Here is a 17,630-nt window from a genome sequence, read left to right as displayed (position 1 = left end):
GACTTGGTGTCCTTTTCTCTGGACCAATAAAGGTTTCAGGATTTTCATAGAAGGTAGCCTTATGCTGAGACTGTAGAGCAAGCCTACATTTTGAAGTACTGGGGCAGCACCAGTCTGAAAGGCCAAGATCATATTAGAGACAAACTTACCTTTGGAAACAAAAAAGAAAAAAAATACTTGTTTTCACACACAGAGTTGTATATTCTGGTCTGCTCCTATAGCAGTTCTACCTAAGAGCTCCATAGAATTTTTATTTCATCATTCAGTTGAGCAACACACCTCTCAATTATTGCTGAGCCTGTGATTTGTTGTGCAGTGACCACTAACACAAATACCAAGTCTGACTTATATGTGTAATAAATAGTTAACAAATATGTACTGAAAGTCTTAATGCTTAATTAGTTCATCAAGTAAACTTAGATTAAAAAACCATAATTTATTGAGCTCTTTCCAAATGCTTACATACAATTTTTATACAAAACACTGGGTTTTTAAATGTAATCTATTACTTGTAAACATGAAAATTTTCTACCTATTAGGGCACTAAATGATTATATCTCTCTTAAGACCATCTGTCATATGAAAAGTCAGCAATTATATGAATGTGACATGGCACCCTGACAATTTTCTTCTTTTGTAGACACTGCCTATTTGGTGTTCAAGTGTCATCTGTATTGATCAGACTGCGTGGTTCTTGACATTTTGAATCTTTTAAAAGCATATTGTAACTGAAGCTTTGACAACAGGAAATAATTACTGAGATACTAAAGAGTAACTTTTTTCCCCAACCAGTAAATGGAAAAAAAAGTGTGAATTCTTAGTCATTTCTGAAACTCTGTAGTTGAGAAATTTTGCTCAATTTTATAATGTAGCTAACTATTTCTCAAAGTGCTTGATAGCATTTGAAAGTTTGTAAAACATGACAGGAATTAAATTTATGAGGCAAGCTCCTGTTCTGTCTTTAACCATCCTTATACATGATATTGGGAAAATGTTTTGAAATCCTTCCATAAAAAACAAAATATTGCTTGAAAACATGTCTCTAACAGATATAATGATTTCTTCTAAAAAGTATATTGAAACTAAAGGTAAGATGCCTATGCATGATAAATTAATGTTTTAAAGTTCCTTTTACAAACTGTATTAATCACATGTAAATGATTTATGACTTTTAATATTTCCACAAGATCTGTTTGCAATTTATTCAACTATAGCCACATTGTGTTTTCCTGTTCTTAACCCAGTCCAGGCTAATAAATGCCACCCAATATACATTCAGAAATATCAGTGGTTATCAAGAGCAAATTCTTACTGGGAGAATTTAAAATAGGTTCATTGTAAATTGTGAAGATTCTGAACTTTTACATTATTGGAAATGACAAGTTAACTGACAAATTATATACCTGTTTGTATAAGACATGGCACTCCTGTATCAGAGATTGTTTGCATTTATTTCTCAACCTGTGGGTCACGACCACTTTGAGGGTCAAACAGGCCTTTCATAGAGTTGCCTAAAACCATCAGAAAACACAGATATTTACATTACAATTCATAATAGTAACAAATTTGCAGTTACAAAGTAGCAACAAAAATAATTTTAGGGTTGGGGGTCACCATAACATGAAGAACTGTACTAAAGGATCGCAGCCTTAGGAAGGTTGAGAACCACTGCCATAGAATCTTACCCTTTTTGCTTTGATTTTTGATCCTTGATCTGTACAGTATCAAGGAAATCTTCACATAGATGCAGTGAGTTGTCCTGTAGCAGAGGAACCTTGGACTTGAACACTTTATAATGAGCAGAAAGCACGCCTGATCTTTACTCTGGACAAAGGTGTTAACTTTGTCTTTCAAGGGTGTTTCGTTCCTTGGCAACTTAGTTTGGAAATGGTCGTCAGTGCCTCAGATGTCAAGACTTTTTGTTTCTGAATAGAATCAGGAGCAAGTAAGTCATGGAGAATTTGTCTGCAGTACTTTTTTTTTCCTAGAATATTTTTTTACTCTGAAAGGAACTTCATGAATGACTGTTGATCACGTGAGTGACACTAAATTCAGAAAGAGTTTCAGTATATTAACATTTGTCAAATTAGGTAAGTTTATTAACTCACCCCAATTTGGCATGAAGGGAGGAAAGAGGCACTATAGCAAGCAGTCTGCTATATAGTCATGGATAAGATGGGATTTCATTTTGGAGGAGCTGAGAGGTAAATATCTGCAAGCAGCAAGCTTACCTGTTTCCCTGACTAGAGTGGCTTTGGGCTCTTATCTCATATTTTTAAACAGAGTCTCTCCCTGGCCTGAAGCTTGTTGAGTAAGTTGGGCAAGATAGCTAGCAAGTCCCATGGTTCTTTCTGCCTCCAACTCCTTAGGGCTAGTATTACAATAGTCTACCATCATGTTTGGCTTGTATGGGTCCTGGAGTTTGAACTAAGGTTCTCAAGCTTACAGGGTGAGCACTTTAATGATTAACCAATCTTCCTAGCCTGACTGCAAAACTATTGCTAGAAATACTGAGATTCTAACATAAAAGATTAAAAATCAACAACTATTTGCCTGTTAACTGACTAAACTTTATAAAATATTTGCTTTATACTGTTTTATGCTTATTGAGTTACCCAAAATAAAAACCCTTACAGGATAATTTTGTTACTTTTTTTGTAATAAAAGTTAATTTATTTTTTAACAAAATAAAATATAATAAGATAAAACAAAAAAAAAATCACAGATCTTCACACTCCATTGTTGATCTCATTCAGAATTGCCCAAAATCAAAGTTGACATTTAGTTCTTCAATATAGTTCTTAAAATATACTGGGTCAACTGCTTATTTGACACACATGCAAAGGCTGCTTGCTCCATATAACACTATAAATTTCTATTCTTCATCGCTCTAGCTGTCTTAAGTAGGGTCTTTATTGCTGTGAAGAGACACCATGACCACAGCAACTCTTATAAACTAAACATTTAATTGGAGTATCTTGCTTATAGCTTCAGAGGTTCAGTCCATCATCATCATGGCAGGGAGCATGTCAGCATGCAAGCAGATGTGATGCTGGAGTTGAGAGTGCTACATATTGGCTTGCAGGCAACAGGAAATTGACCACTGGGAGGTATTCTGAGCATAGGAAACCTCAAAGCCCACTCCCACACTGACAAACTTTATCCAGCAAGGCTATATCCACTCCAACAAAGACGCACCTCCTATTAGTAACACTCTCTATGAGATTATGGGGATCAATTACATTCAAACTACCACATTCCACTCCCTGGAATAAGTTTGTAATAATATCATAATGCAAAATGCATTTAGTCTAACTTCAGAAGTCCCCATAGTCTTCAACAGTCTCAATGTTTAAAAGTCCAAAGTCTTTTCTAAGATTAATGCAATCTAATAACTGTAATCCCCTGTAAAAATCCAAATCAAAAAACAAATCACATACTTACAACATATAATGGCAAACATATATAGAAATACAGGTGTACATACATATGTACACACACACACACACACACACACACACACACACACACACATATATATGTATGCATACATACATTAGATATACACACATACATATGTGTATAAGTATCAGATATCTACCTATATATTTTTAGATACTTAAAAGATGCATAAACATAAGCATACATATACATTTATCATAATCAGGTAAAATTTTAGATATATATATATGCTCTGAGGTTATCTACAAAACAGTACCATTGCACACATGAATTCACAAAAGCTGTGATTACACAAAATCAAGCCAGCCAAAATCCTAGCATGGTTGGGGAAGGAGCTAATGAAGTCCCAACCCTACCAGAGAATCAGTTTTCTTTAGGATTGTGACTCCTGAGAAACTTGTTTGCTGCTGTAGATTTCCCTAAACACATGACACACACAGGCAGCATTGAGTGGAATCATTGGATTTTAAAAAATGAAAAGCTCATGAAATTCAGAGGGGAAAGTGGGAGGAAGTCTTGGTCAGGTGCATGAAAGGAGAGAATTTGTTGAAGCTCGTGATATATGTGTATGGAATTTCTAAACAATTGAAAAGGCCAAGTCCAACAGTGATTGCTATTTAAGGAATCAAATGGAAGTGTAATCTGAACATTAGTTCTCTAAGTATTGTAAATTCCTACATGTGTGCAAATTCTTTTCATACTTCTGCCTTTTATCTAATTTGTTAATTTTTAATATTTTTCTAATTTTTGTTAAAATTAGAAAGCAAGGAATGCATTTTAATAAACAATGCATAGACTCTGGAATCAGACCAATTGAAACTAAATTGTGGTTTTCCTATCTGTTAAGTATGCAGCTTGAGAAAATGATCTTGCTATTCAGGACCGTTTCTTCATCAATAAAATAAAACTAATAATACTTAGTTTATGGAAGTTTGAAGATGTCTGCTATTGTATATGAAAATTCTAGTAGCACACTGTTCAATTTCCAATAAGTATTTAAATAAAGAAAAACTATGCTCATATGAAAGTGAAATTTTTGCTATACAGTGCATGCTAGGCATTTTTAATTTTAATAATAAGTCTCCCTATCTTACTTATACTGAATATAAAGTCATAATATTATTAGTTTCCCCATAATATTTTTCCTTATATGGTTAATACTATGCATGCCCCAAGTTTCTATGTTAATTTCGTCTTATTACTATGTGAATCATCTCTTGTATTATTAGTAAATTTGCTTAAAGTCCCAAGTACTCAATTTAATTAGCTAACCCAGAGAAAAAAATTCATATAAAAAAGTGAACAATTTTAAATTTAGTATTATTTGTCAATTTTGTGATATGCATAGATCTTCCACTATATTCGTCTACCAAACTCCTGACATGTTTGTTTGTTTTTTTTAAATAACTCACCAAGTACAATTAGCACTGCTTATATATACACAGATGGGGGGCTGTCCAGTGGAACATGGTCGGTCTACTAGGGGATACATTGCTAAAGGAAACTGACTCCTTCCGCTAGCAGCCATCTGCTGTCAATAGCTTCTCAGCTTGGCTCATGTGCCCCATCCCCCTTCATTCATGATAGATTGTTGACTTGCTTGATCCAGTACAAGTCTTATGCAGACCTCCACTGTAGCTGTATGTTCCTGAATGCTGCAACTGTCATGTTCAGAAGGCCCCATTTCACTCCAGACCTCCTCAATGTTTGGTCTTAATGATGTTTATGCTGATATTTCTCTTGGGGAGCATGTTTTAAATCCAGTGAGAACATAGTTGAATGTCTTCATAATTATAATTCTGCCACTATAACAAAGGCCAGTCATTACTGCAGCTAACAGGATCACAGCTACATAAAACTGTTGATGACTTTTCCCCCCAACAGTCTGCATAGTATTTTTGGGGGTGTGTGGTAGGAGTGCACTGTGGAATCTAACCAGTGGAAGGAAGCTTCCAAGTCAGTACCAGCTTGATATATTGTCCTGTGACAAGAGTGTCTAGTGTTTTAAGCAATTGGATCTCACCATCATGTTCTGGGGGCAATGAAGAGTGATGGCAGTAACCTATGTTGTTGTGGTGGTCTTTGGGACCTCTTGACCAACAACTTGAAGGAAAAAGGATTCTCTACCTGGTACTGGAATCTTTATTTGGCAACTAGTGACTTCAGTTATCCTTTCTGTAGGGTAACTCTATTAAATTTGTGTGTGTGTGTGTGTGTGTGTGTGTGTGTGTGTGTGTGTGTGTGTTTTATAAAATAGGTTTGTATATGGCTTTTTAAAACATACTTAGTATTAATTATGCTGAAATTTTTCTATGTTGGTAATTTGAGAATATAATTATGAATACTTCAGATATCTTAAAATTACTACTACTACTACTATTATTATTATTATTATTATTATTGTTATTATTATTTTAGGGCATACTAGGCAGGTGCAGCTCAGTGACACTGCCGCCATGTGCCACCCAACACTCTAAAAATGAGTGTTATTATTGGGAATGTGTTACATAAACATGAATGAATTATGTAATATCAATTCAGTTCCCAACTTGGAAGATAAAATTGTGCTGTGCAGTCTTTCAGTATTCTGGTGGTTTCAGCTCCTTAAGTTCATTAAATAATTTTAAGTACCTCACATTAGTCAATATGAATGTAAGGCTCTTCTACTAGCCTTTCCAAGTTTAGAAACTAATAGTTCTCTTCATAGATAGATAGATTCCTTTTAGAAAGTAAGTTTGAGTCTTCACAGAAGTTGTCTTGTTTACCAAGACTCTGAAATTCTCTTTGAGAAATGCTTGCAAATCTCAGAATGCGGAAGATTCCAAATGATCTCTTGATGGCATGCACGTCTAGTATATTCAGCAAATTTGATAGAGCCCAGCCTTACAAACACAGTCACTACTAATGTCAAACTATCTTCCCTTGTGTGTGTCTCCTAATGGCACTGATGATCAAAGGGAGCTTCCTGATACAGGTGACAGGGTTAGCTGAGTGAATGTGTTTGAAATACTTCAAACTGTTTGTACACAAAGTAAGAATCATTGACTATTTGGCATTGTTGATAATCTTTATAATGTATTGGTCTTAGTAAATTTTATTCAAGACAATACTATACATAATACTAAAATAGTTTTATTATATTAATGCTTTGAGGGAAAGTTCAGAAAACCTTTGATCATAATTTTTTTATGAAAAATTATAATTTTCTGGTAGAGTAAAAGAAGCATACACAACATTAAAACTAACAAAGAAGAAGACTCAAAAGTAGAAGTCACGATGGGCTCTTCAAATTATTTTGGTTAACAATTTCACTTCTAAATAAAGGATCTAAGAGCCAGAGAATTTGAGAAACTCACTCTTGGCAAAGGATTAATCAATAAAGTTCCTTAAACTAAATTATCCCAACTTCTTGTTCAGTCTGTGCTTGGCATGCTAATTCCATATTGCACAGAGCTAAAAGGCATTGAATATTTGCTCTAGAAATAAAAACACAAGGTAAAATGTAGCAGGAATCTTAAAAGTTCTTATTAATGAAATCAAACCTGAGGCCAGTTATTGGGGTGAATGCTGGAAGATCAGAGACACAGAACAAGCCACAGCTTCCTCACCTCACCAGTTCCTCAGCTGGTCTTATTTCCTCAGACTGCAAGCTTCTGAGTCCTCATCCAAATGAACCTCAGCTGAACTGTGATGTTCCAAAAAAGCTTAACCAGCCAAAATGCTGAACCAACCAAGTGCTTCTAGATTCTGGTTTTTCACGCCTTATATATCTTTCTACTTTCTGACGTTACTCTCTGGGATTAAAGGCTTGCTTTCCGGGATTAAAGGCGTGTGTCTCCATGCTGGCTATATCCTTGAACACACAGAGATCCACCTAACTCTGCCTCGCAAGTGGGATTAAAGGCGTGCACCACCACCACCCAGCTTCTGCTTTGGCTTGCTCTGACCCATTTTCTAGCCACCATTTTTGGCTCTGTATCCAGTGGTTGTCTGTTCTCTGACCCCAGATAAATTTATTAGGGTGTACAATATTTTGGGGGAACACAATTCCACCACAGCAAAACACACAAGCAACTACACAAAAGGACTTTTGTTGTCCAAGATACCGAACAGGAAGAAGACGCTTTGGAAGTAGGAAACTAAGTTACACCATTTTTCTCTTTTCCTGGATGGCCATCCACCATTACTTTTCGCTGCCTCTTGAACAAGAATGAAAATTGCAGGAAAGTTTGTGAACTTTGATTCATAGAACCTGTGTGTGAACACAGAAATAAAGCACCTGCACAAAAAACACGTGATGAAAGTTCCTTTCTCCAGATTTAGGGTAGTGACTGAGGAAGACACAATTACTTATCTGCATGTAATTCTGCACTAAATTTTACAATGCTGTTCATGGTAACTCTTTAAGTAATACATAAGCTAAAACAAACATGCTAGGTTTGTGCTTCAGTCTTTGACTTCATAAACATTACATTTATGAATGATGTCACTTACCTTTAAAGCCATGCACAGAGATCTTCTTTGCTCTAGCCCCAAACACTCTGTACCATTGATATATCTTATATCAACAGCCCCCAAATCATGTTCTGTTATAGTTTCCATTATTATTTTATATATTATTTGGGTGTCATTTTGGATAGATATTTTAAACCCATCACCAGGAAAATTGTTATTAAGATAGAAGACTACATGGTACTTGGACTACAGTGAATATGAAATTTATCATGGTAGTAACAAGCACTACCCAGAAATGCTTTTCTTTATTTGGATTGCATGTGGTCATAAACAAAGAATTGATCATGCACAAGCCTTACTTATATCTCCTATGAGTCCAGGGAGACATTGTAAAGTAGCTGCTGCACTGAAATCGGTTCCAGATGCAGTGTATCTTTCTTAACATATTGCTGTTTCATGATCTCCAAGGAGCCTTTAAATAATAGATTTTCTTTATGGCAGGCTTACCTATGCAATTCTGTTTTGATTACAGTGTTACTTCTCTCCCCTTTTTCAAAGCCTGCAATGGCAGCAACAACTCAGTTCACGAAACAATGCCATTGTCACTGTATTATGTAAAGTAATTTTATAAACAATATGCTTTTTATTCACCTGTTTTATGACTAAATGATGCATGTTCAGGGCAAGAGTGTTGTTCAGCCTGTGTGCGTGTACAGTGATGCCAGCTCTGGTAGATTTTAGTATATTTGCATATGTCTGAAATAGCAGAAAAACATCCACAATACTGGGTCCACCCAGCATCTCCCCCAACATTTTGGTCATCATGTTGAAATTACAGCAAAATCTAGGATTCATGAAGTACATTTAAGTCTTGGGTTTCTGGGACTATTTAACGTGTTTTGGATTGGTTCCATAACCTTTGCTGAATATCTTAAATATCAAGGGATCCCAGCTGGAATGTAAATGTAAATGACATAATATATTTTTGTAATTTTTTTTTTAATAACTGGAAAGTAGAGGCAAGGAATTCGCCTATACCAATCTTTGGATGTAATCCCAAGAACATGAGTTATGACATTTCAGTCTGACCTATTCGGTCTGACCTAGTTTGGCAATGTTGCTCAGAACAGTTGCCTAAGTTTTCACTATCCATGTGATGATATCTTGGACACTGTGTTTATAGTCAGAAAATCAGAATTTAGAGTTTGTCTGGTGTAGTGGATAGCCATCCCAGCATTGGCCTGGAAGTTCCAACCCCCACTGAGGCTTCGGTAATGGTCACGTCCACAAGGCGGGCGGAGGAGGAAGCGGAAGACCCAAGATAGAGAGGAGGGATGCGCTCTCTTGGTTGGGGACACTGGACACAGGAGGTAGACTGAGCAGAGTTCTCCAGAGAACACCGCCAGACTGGGCCATACCTTTCCTAGACCCTACAACCTATCCCTTCATTTGTAAGTTACCCCACAAAAATAAACCTCCCTTTTAACTATGTGGAGTGGCCTTAATAATTTCACCAATAGTCTGGCACCAAACCTCAAATCTGTCACTCTACTAGCATTGAAATCTTAGATAAGTTTTTTAACTTCTCTGCCCTAACTGAATGAGTTAATACTAACCACCAATAAAGGTACATGGCAGGTATTATATGTGTTGGGTATGATTTTCTCTGTGATAGTTGGTTGTTTTTGTCACTTGACAGGATCTGGAATCACCTAGGAGACCAGCCTCTGGGGATGCATAGAAGAGATTGTCTAGATTGGGTTAGTTGAGGAATACTCACTTTGAATATGGGTGGCACTTTCCCCTAGGCTGGGGGCCCAGTCTTCATGAAAAGGAGGAAGCAAGTTTATACAAACATTTATCACTCTCTGCTTCCTGACTACATACACAGTGTGTCTAATTCCTTCAAAGTACTGTTGCCATGGCTTCCCACCATGATTGACTGTACCTTCAAACCGTGAACCCGAACAAATCCTTCCATTCTTTAATTTGATTTGTTCAGGTATTTTGTTGTAGCAATGACAAAGATAACTAATAAAATTGCTTAGGTCAGTAGTCAAGGTTATTATTACTGGGTTCCATTGTCATAATTCAAAGGGCCAATCACTAGTGAGGCATAAATCGAGACCTAATATTTGGAAAGAACAAATAACTATATACATGTATGTATAAATCAAGACCTAATATTTGGAAAGAACAAGTAACTATGTGCATGTAGCACTGACAGATGCACCCCAATATAAAAGCAATCAAAGGTTCTTTGTGAAAAGGCACTCCTTTATCAAACCACACCTAACTTAATAGTGTCTTAATAATACAGCATTGTGGCTGTGGAAGCTTCAGTTTAGGGACAGTATATGTCCTTTTCTCCTGTTCTTTGACAGATTTGAGCACATTTGATGGACTTCTGTATTTCAAAGAAATAGTACCAATCAGAAGAATCACTACATCCTTTAAACCATATGTTTTAATGCATTATCTTAACTCCTCAAAGCATTCATACATTATTTCTATCATAGTTCTCAAATTCCAGGTAAGGAATCAGGTTTTTGGGAATGTTCACGTTGTTGTATAAACATATTCTACAAATCCATGCTTAGGTAAATGAACTTGTTTCTGAAAATATTTAATTAGTAATTTACCACAGTAAGACCTGAATGTGGGATGATCCACCATCTTAGTTTGGCTGCCTGGTGCTGTGTTAATACATTCTAATGAAAGCAACTTAAAGGATTCTGGCTTGCTATTTCGCTTACAAGAGAAAGGGTTTGCTCTGGCCCACTGTTGAGGTCACTGTCAATCATGATGGGAAGTCAAGGAAGCAGGAGCTTAAAGCCACTGCTCACACTGCATTTGCGATCAAGAACAAAGAATAAGGAATACTTGCTCTTGGCTCTCAGCTTCCCTTCTCAGCCTGTACAGGGCAGGACCACAGCCAGGGAGGGGAATGGTGCCCCCCCTCCACTGTGCTGGTTTTTCCAACCTCTGTTGATGTAAGCATGCTCATCCCGCACAAGCATGCTCATCCCGCACAAGCATGCCAGGCTCCTCTCCCCAGTGACTTTAGATTCTGTCAATTTTTGACAATTGGCATTCCACATTTGTAATGATGGCCCTTCAGTATTTCTTCAAAACCATAGGTATCCCATTGGTTAAAACTCAAATAAGAATTTACCATGACCTTTTTTTTACTCCAAAATTAGCTTTTACGTGAAGACTGTACACAAAGTACCTAAATAAGGAGTTTGTCAGTACTCACATATTTTATAGTGACTATAAAACCAATCTATGAGGAAAAAAATGAAGTCCTTGCTTGTCCTTCTCCTCAGCCATTCTGAGCATCTAATGATACTTCATTCTGTCTGGACTCTGTTCTATCTTGTGCTCTAATCTACCTTTGGACTAATTTTGACAACCCAGGGACTTCTGATGATGCTGAATATAATTCATCTCTCTCTGATAAACACAAGAGTTAATTAGGAGCAAGAGAAGAAGTCCAAAGGGAAATGTTTGTAATGTCAGGCTGAAAATAGTATTTTCAACCCCAATTCTTTTTTTGTTTGTTTGTTTTGTTTTGTTTTGTTTTGTTTTTTTGTTTTGTTTTTTTGCAGGAGCTGAGGACCGAACCCAGGGCCTAGCAAGCACTCTACCACTGAGCTAAATCCCCAACCCTCAACCCTGATTCTGATGATATCTTATTTTTTGTTTTGGTTTACTTTCCCAGAAATAGATTCCAATCACAGTAGAACAAAAGATCCCATGTGTAATATGACTGATTTTTCCACTTAATATGTTAAATTTTCATGTTGCTTCTTAATCGGAAAGGTAACAGCAAAATCACATCCAAATGAGAATTTGAGCTGACCACTAAGGTAACATATAAGTGTTATTTTGTCTCTATCACATCATGAGCATAAACATAGATCTCCTTTCCAGTGTAATATAAACATTTGGTATAGCAATCATGAATGGCCATCATCCATAGGGAGAGTCTGCCTTGGGGACGGGACAGCTTCTTAATGGATCCCATTCATTGTTGCTCCAGAAAGATTCATTGCAGGAAAAAAAATACTAATGCTTCTGCAACTATGATTTTTTTTTTCCAGAGAAATTGCAACCTCTGAAATTTCTCAGATCTTTAGCTATTTGATGATAAACATTCTCTCAGCTGCCAAAATTCAGCCTTATGCAAAGCAGTAGAGTACAAAATAAAATGCCATTCTCATTTGACTACCTGGAAAGAAAAGGGCTGCCTTAGTGAGAAATTAAACAAAAGACTTGGACATGAGTGCATCGCTGAGAAAAATCCCTAAGCAAAACCATGTGCAACATTAGTAGGTAAATCCTAGGAAAGCCTTGACCACAGGCAAAAACATATTGCAGTGTTTCAGGTACTGTAGATTTCTTTCAACTCACATAAATGAAATGTAAAAGGGTTGAACTTGTCTTTATTCGATAGCTTGACTATGAGAACAATATACAAAGGCCTTACACATTGATGTAAATGTATCCTTCGACAGACCTTCAATACTACAAGTCTAGGCTCCTCAACCAGGTTGGAATTGACAAAGACCTTTGACTAGACTGGACCCCTGCACAGAGGAGATATTGGCATCACATGGCTGTTCATCAGAGACTTCTCTTTGCCCTCACTAACAGCGGTGTGTCCAATGCCAAGCAATTAGAGCAGCACCCCAGGAGATCGAGGAGTGAGGAAAGAGACTTACAGTGTTGTTTCAACAGTTTTTGTACCAAGCAGTCTCTCTATTGCATTTTATATCTAGGAATCGATAGATAGTGCTAAATTATTAAATTGCCTCAAAATTTATAATTACTCTGAAATTATTTAACTGATGATGATAGGAGTTTAATCACCGAGTGCTTGGTACTCAGTTCTAGATCCCACCCTGCGACCCCCCTCCCCAAATAAAACATAGCATGGAGAAAAATAGACTAAGGGACATATTTTTATTCTCTTCCCTACATTTTTGAAGTTTCCTTTCATACAAAGTAAATTCATCCAGGGCTGTTTCATTTTTCTTTTTTCTTTTATAAAGAGGATGTACAAGTCCCTCTATTACACAAATTTTTCATCTTTTGCCTCCTTTGCAGGTCATCTTCTTTTGTCTTCTCAGAACATTGTCCATTAATTTGTTCACTGTCCTTGGAGACAGTGTTGAATAGCAGGGATTTTAGTGAAGTGTGTAACGAGGAAATTTATATTCCTGTCCCGGCTCTGGTACTTAGAAACTGCTGGAACATTTTACAAGCTACGGAATCCCTTTGGGCCTTAGTTTTCTTGTTTGAAAGTAAGCATGCTGGACCAGGTTTAGTTCCTTTCTTAGTTCCAAATCTTCCTGCATTTCTGATGATATTATTTCCCAGATACCCTAAGTAGATGAGTCTGTCAGTTAGTTATGTGTTGTCTCTCACTCCCAGCCTGATTCATCCCTAGGCACTGAAATACAAAGGCCAAGATTAAAAAGTGAAAATGCATGCCTCCTTCCCCAGGCATATCATCTACAAATTCCAGCAGTAGGGGGCAATAGACCAGTCCTGAGTAGGCAAACCTGGGACTTGCTTCAGCCTTGTCTTCTCTTTGGCAAGCAATCTCAGGCAGTCCTCAGCGGCTCCAGATAATTTTAGTCTCCAACTACTATAAATAATCTTAATTTTTTTAACCCTCAAACATCTGTTCAGTCATTCGCCTTAACACATTCATCACTATTTCCAGTTTCCTACATGATCCTAGACTGGCACCTAGAGCATGATTCAGTGATCAAGGTGCTTGCTCATAGATTCACAGACTGAAAAATATACTAAGTCAAAACAGATGATATTGGCATAAATTCTTGCTTGACCACTTAATGTAACCACATTTTCTTTTCATTTCATCATGTATGAGCATGGTAAACTTGTGCTGCTAAGAATTTAAGTTTCTGTTGTTCAAAACCCATGTCCATAAATTATTATCAGGTAATATTTCTGCTCTAGAAATACCTCATTTTTATATATAAATGGGGTGTTTTAGTAGTCCCTATCCCTAGGATTTTAAATATTAAATAAGTTGCTATATTGAAAGCTTTTAGAGTAACGGCAAACACACAGTAATCATTAATAATGCCAGTTATTGTCATAGAAACATACACTTAGAAAACCTACAATCCCAATTGTGAAAGAGTATACAGCATGAATTAAACAATATTTTGGAGATACAGCAAGTAGTTATTAGGAACATCTTGTTAATATGAAAAAGATATTGGTCCTCATTGGTATGGGTGTTGCTTTATGTAGAATGAGAAAAAAAATAATGAAAATGAAAACCTTGGTTTATCTGAGACCCTAAAGAAAGGGACTTAACAATACACATCCAACTAGAGTATAATGCATAGAATTATAATTCCCAATTTGCTATGATTAAACATGAGAATAATAACACAGGCCTCAAAATCTGCTGCCAATCAATTTATCTATCTTCTTAAGAAGTCCATGAAGAAACTTTCAAATATGATTTTGAAAAGATTTAAACATATAGAATGCATCATAATGATTTTAAAATAGGCCTGTGTCACCTATAAACATTGTCACTTGCATAGTTTAAAAGACAAAAGACTTTTAAAAGTTTCTAAATAAATAAATAAAGCTGGGTGGCAGTGCTGCATGCCTTAATCCCAACACTCAAGAGGCAAGCCAGGCAGATCTTTGTGAGTTCAAGGTCAGCCTGGTCTACAGAGCAAGATCCAGGACAGGCACCAAAACAACATAAAGAAACCCTGTTTCAAAAAACCAAAAGAAGAAGGAGGAGGAGGAGGAGGAGGAGGAGGAGGAGGAGGAGGAGGAGGAGGAGGAGGAGGAGGAGGAAAAGGAGGAGAAGGAGGAGAAGGAGAAGAAGGAGGAGGAGGAGGAGGAGGTGTAGGAGGAGGAGGAGGAGGAACATTCATCTAAATATCCAAATCTCTCTGTCTCTCTTTCAATTTTTTGTGAAGTATGTTTAATTGGGTTTTATTATTTGTCATTAAGGAATTCATAAATCAAGCAAGCAAGATCGTTCAGTGGGAGAAAGAACTTGACACAACCTAAGAACCTTGTAAAGTCCATAATTAAAAAAGGGAACAAGCTCCATAACATTGTCTTCTCACTTCATTATGTATACCATGTAGTACATGGTTACACTCCTGCATGCAGGAGTGTACAGTGCACACACACACACACACACACACACACACACACACACACACACATTGTAAATAAGTATTTAAAACACTCTCACAGCAAATGTCCTGCTCTTCTGTTTCTGATAGTCCTTCAGCCCCATCTCTTCCACTCTGATCTCTTAGCCTTAGGTGCAGGAGTTGTTTTGGAAATACATCAGCTGGGGCTGGGCATCACATGGTCAGGTTATTTGTTCTCTGCCTTTTACTGGTTGTGATTTTCTGTAATGTTTCTTGTCTGTTGCAGGGAGACTTTGGTGATTGGTAAGCCCTATACTTATTAGCAGATATAAGGATAAATATTTATAATGAGGTTAATTACAGTTTTGGTAGAGTGGCAACTGTAGTTTCTCCTCTAAGGTCAATGTCTTCACCAGCCCTGGGGTAGTACACGCATGTCTCATCGACATGGCTACCTGAACAAGGACAGTACAAACAGACATGATAATATGGAAGGGTGAGATTTCATGTGGCCTCAAGCCATTTTACATACAGGCATTTTACAAAAGACATGCTCTGGGAAAGGGTCCTCAAATTGTTCACCCAAAAAACTGTTCAGTCTTACAATCATATGCATACAAGTAAAATGATAGGGACTGAACAAGTTGACTTCATATGTTTAAAAATGTGTGTGGAGTGTGTGTTTGTGTGTGTGTGTGTACCAACAATTAAAAAATTAGCATGAATATGAGAACCAGGAGAGTACATATGAAGTGTTGAGAAGAAGAAAAGGGAGAAAATAATACAATTATATTTCAAAATATAAAAGAATAAATCAATGCAAGAAAAATTATCTTGGGAAATTATTAGTTTACCCTTATTATCAAAAATTTCTCTAAAGCCTAAAATGTTTTGTGTCTTGCCAAATGCAAATTCCAAAGCCATTTGGTTGTATTTGATCATTATTTGACTGACTCTGAATTTGAGTATCCATTATGTTCCAGGCTCAGTGCTTGGTGATGGTATTGAGATAGGTATAGATTCCTGAATAAAAAAGGTTAGTTTTTTTTTGTTATTGTTTTTTTGGGCAGGACACAAGGAACCATGAAAAATGGGTGTTAATCCCTCATGTTATACAAGATCTTGTGCTGTTGAAGGAGTGAAACTCATCTGTTAAGGAAGTGAAGGGAAGACTTAGGGAACATGCCTCAAAGTTCTGTCTCCTAAAGATCTTCTCCCTTGAGACACAGTTCTTAAGGAACCATTGAGGTTGCCTAGAAAGGGGCTGTAAACAAGATGGCCCTATCCCAAGACTATTCTTAACCTGGATGACAGCACAAATGTACTTTAAAAGCAGTATTTTCCATGTAATAATACTTTCCTGGGTTCAGCTCTCATGCTTAGCACAGTATATTTTTACAAGTTTAGACAAGTTTAATGATGAGAAATTTTTTAAAAAAAGATAACTATTCCCTTTTACTTGCTTTTGTCTTTGTAAAAATGTTCCTAATGAGGCAGAAAGGGAGGTGTGGAAGGCCTTGCACAAAACGTTATGAAAATACTTTACTCATAAAACCTAGTTGACAAAGAGGAAAAATGTGAACTCCAGAGCTAAGACCAAAAAGAAGACTGCTTGTGTGCCCTGCAGTCACTCTGGAGTGTCTAAGAATACATTGTGATTTATTATAAGCCTAGGGCATACTGTAATACTAAAATGCACACCTCTGGGTGAGGATGTAAATTTTATGGCAAACTACCTGTAACAAATAGAGCAAGCAGGGTAGAGTCTACACTAAAGTAACACAAAAGTCCCAGCTCTTGGGACCAGTGATGGAGGTTAACTCAATTCTCTGAGTATGCATAAATCTCTAGTATTGGATCTCCAGTATCATTTAAAACATGGTGGCAATTGACACTCTATCAGAAGCAGAGGGATCTTAAGTTCAGTGTCATCCTTAGCTGTATAGAAATTTTGAGGCCAGATTGGGTTACATGAGACTGTATCAGAAAAAAAAGTTCCAATTTTTATATACCAAGACTTTCTACTTCTTAGTTCTCTTTTTCCGTCAGCCTATTTCTTTCCCTGGAAATGGGTCCTTAATAAGTTTTCTCACTTTGTTTCCTATCATCTATGTGTCTCCCTCCAGTTCTTTGTTCTGAGACACATGAAATTGGAATATCCAGCCAGTAAGGAAAATGTATGTTGTTCATAGAGTAAATGTAAGGGAAGATTATCAATGTCTGGCTTTCTTCATCTGTAAAACAATGCCTTCATCTTCATTAAGGATTATGGACAGCATTATATGAGGTAAACTACGTAAAGTGCTTGGAAGAGAATGTGTTATGCAGTAAACATGCAATAAATGTTCATCATTATCATCATTTCAATATTCCAGATGATCATATATACTCAGTTCTCCTGACTCTTTAAATGATAAAATATACTCAGTATTTTCATGTTAGGTTACTGTCACTTATTATCATCTTGATGTAAAAGTAATAGTTACTCATCAATTAGATACATTGGTTTTATTTATAACATTATGCTTGAGGCACAATAAG

Source organism: Onychomys torridus, chromosome 20 (genome assembly GCF_903995425.1).
Source record: "Onychomys torridus chromosome 20, mOncTor1.1, whole genome shotgun sequence".
NCBI classification, from domain to species: Eukaryota; Metazoa; Chordata; class Mammalia; order Rodentia; family Cricetidae; genus Onychomys; species Onychomys torridus.
Note: the sequence above shows the minus strand (reverse complement) of the source record.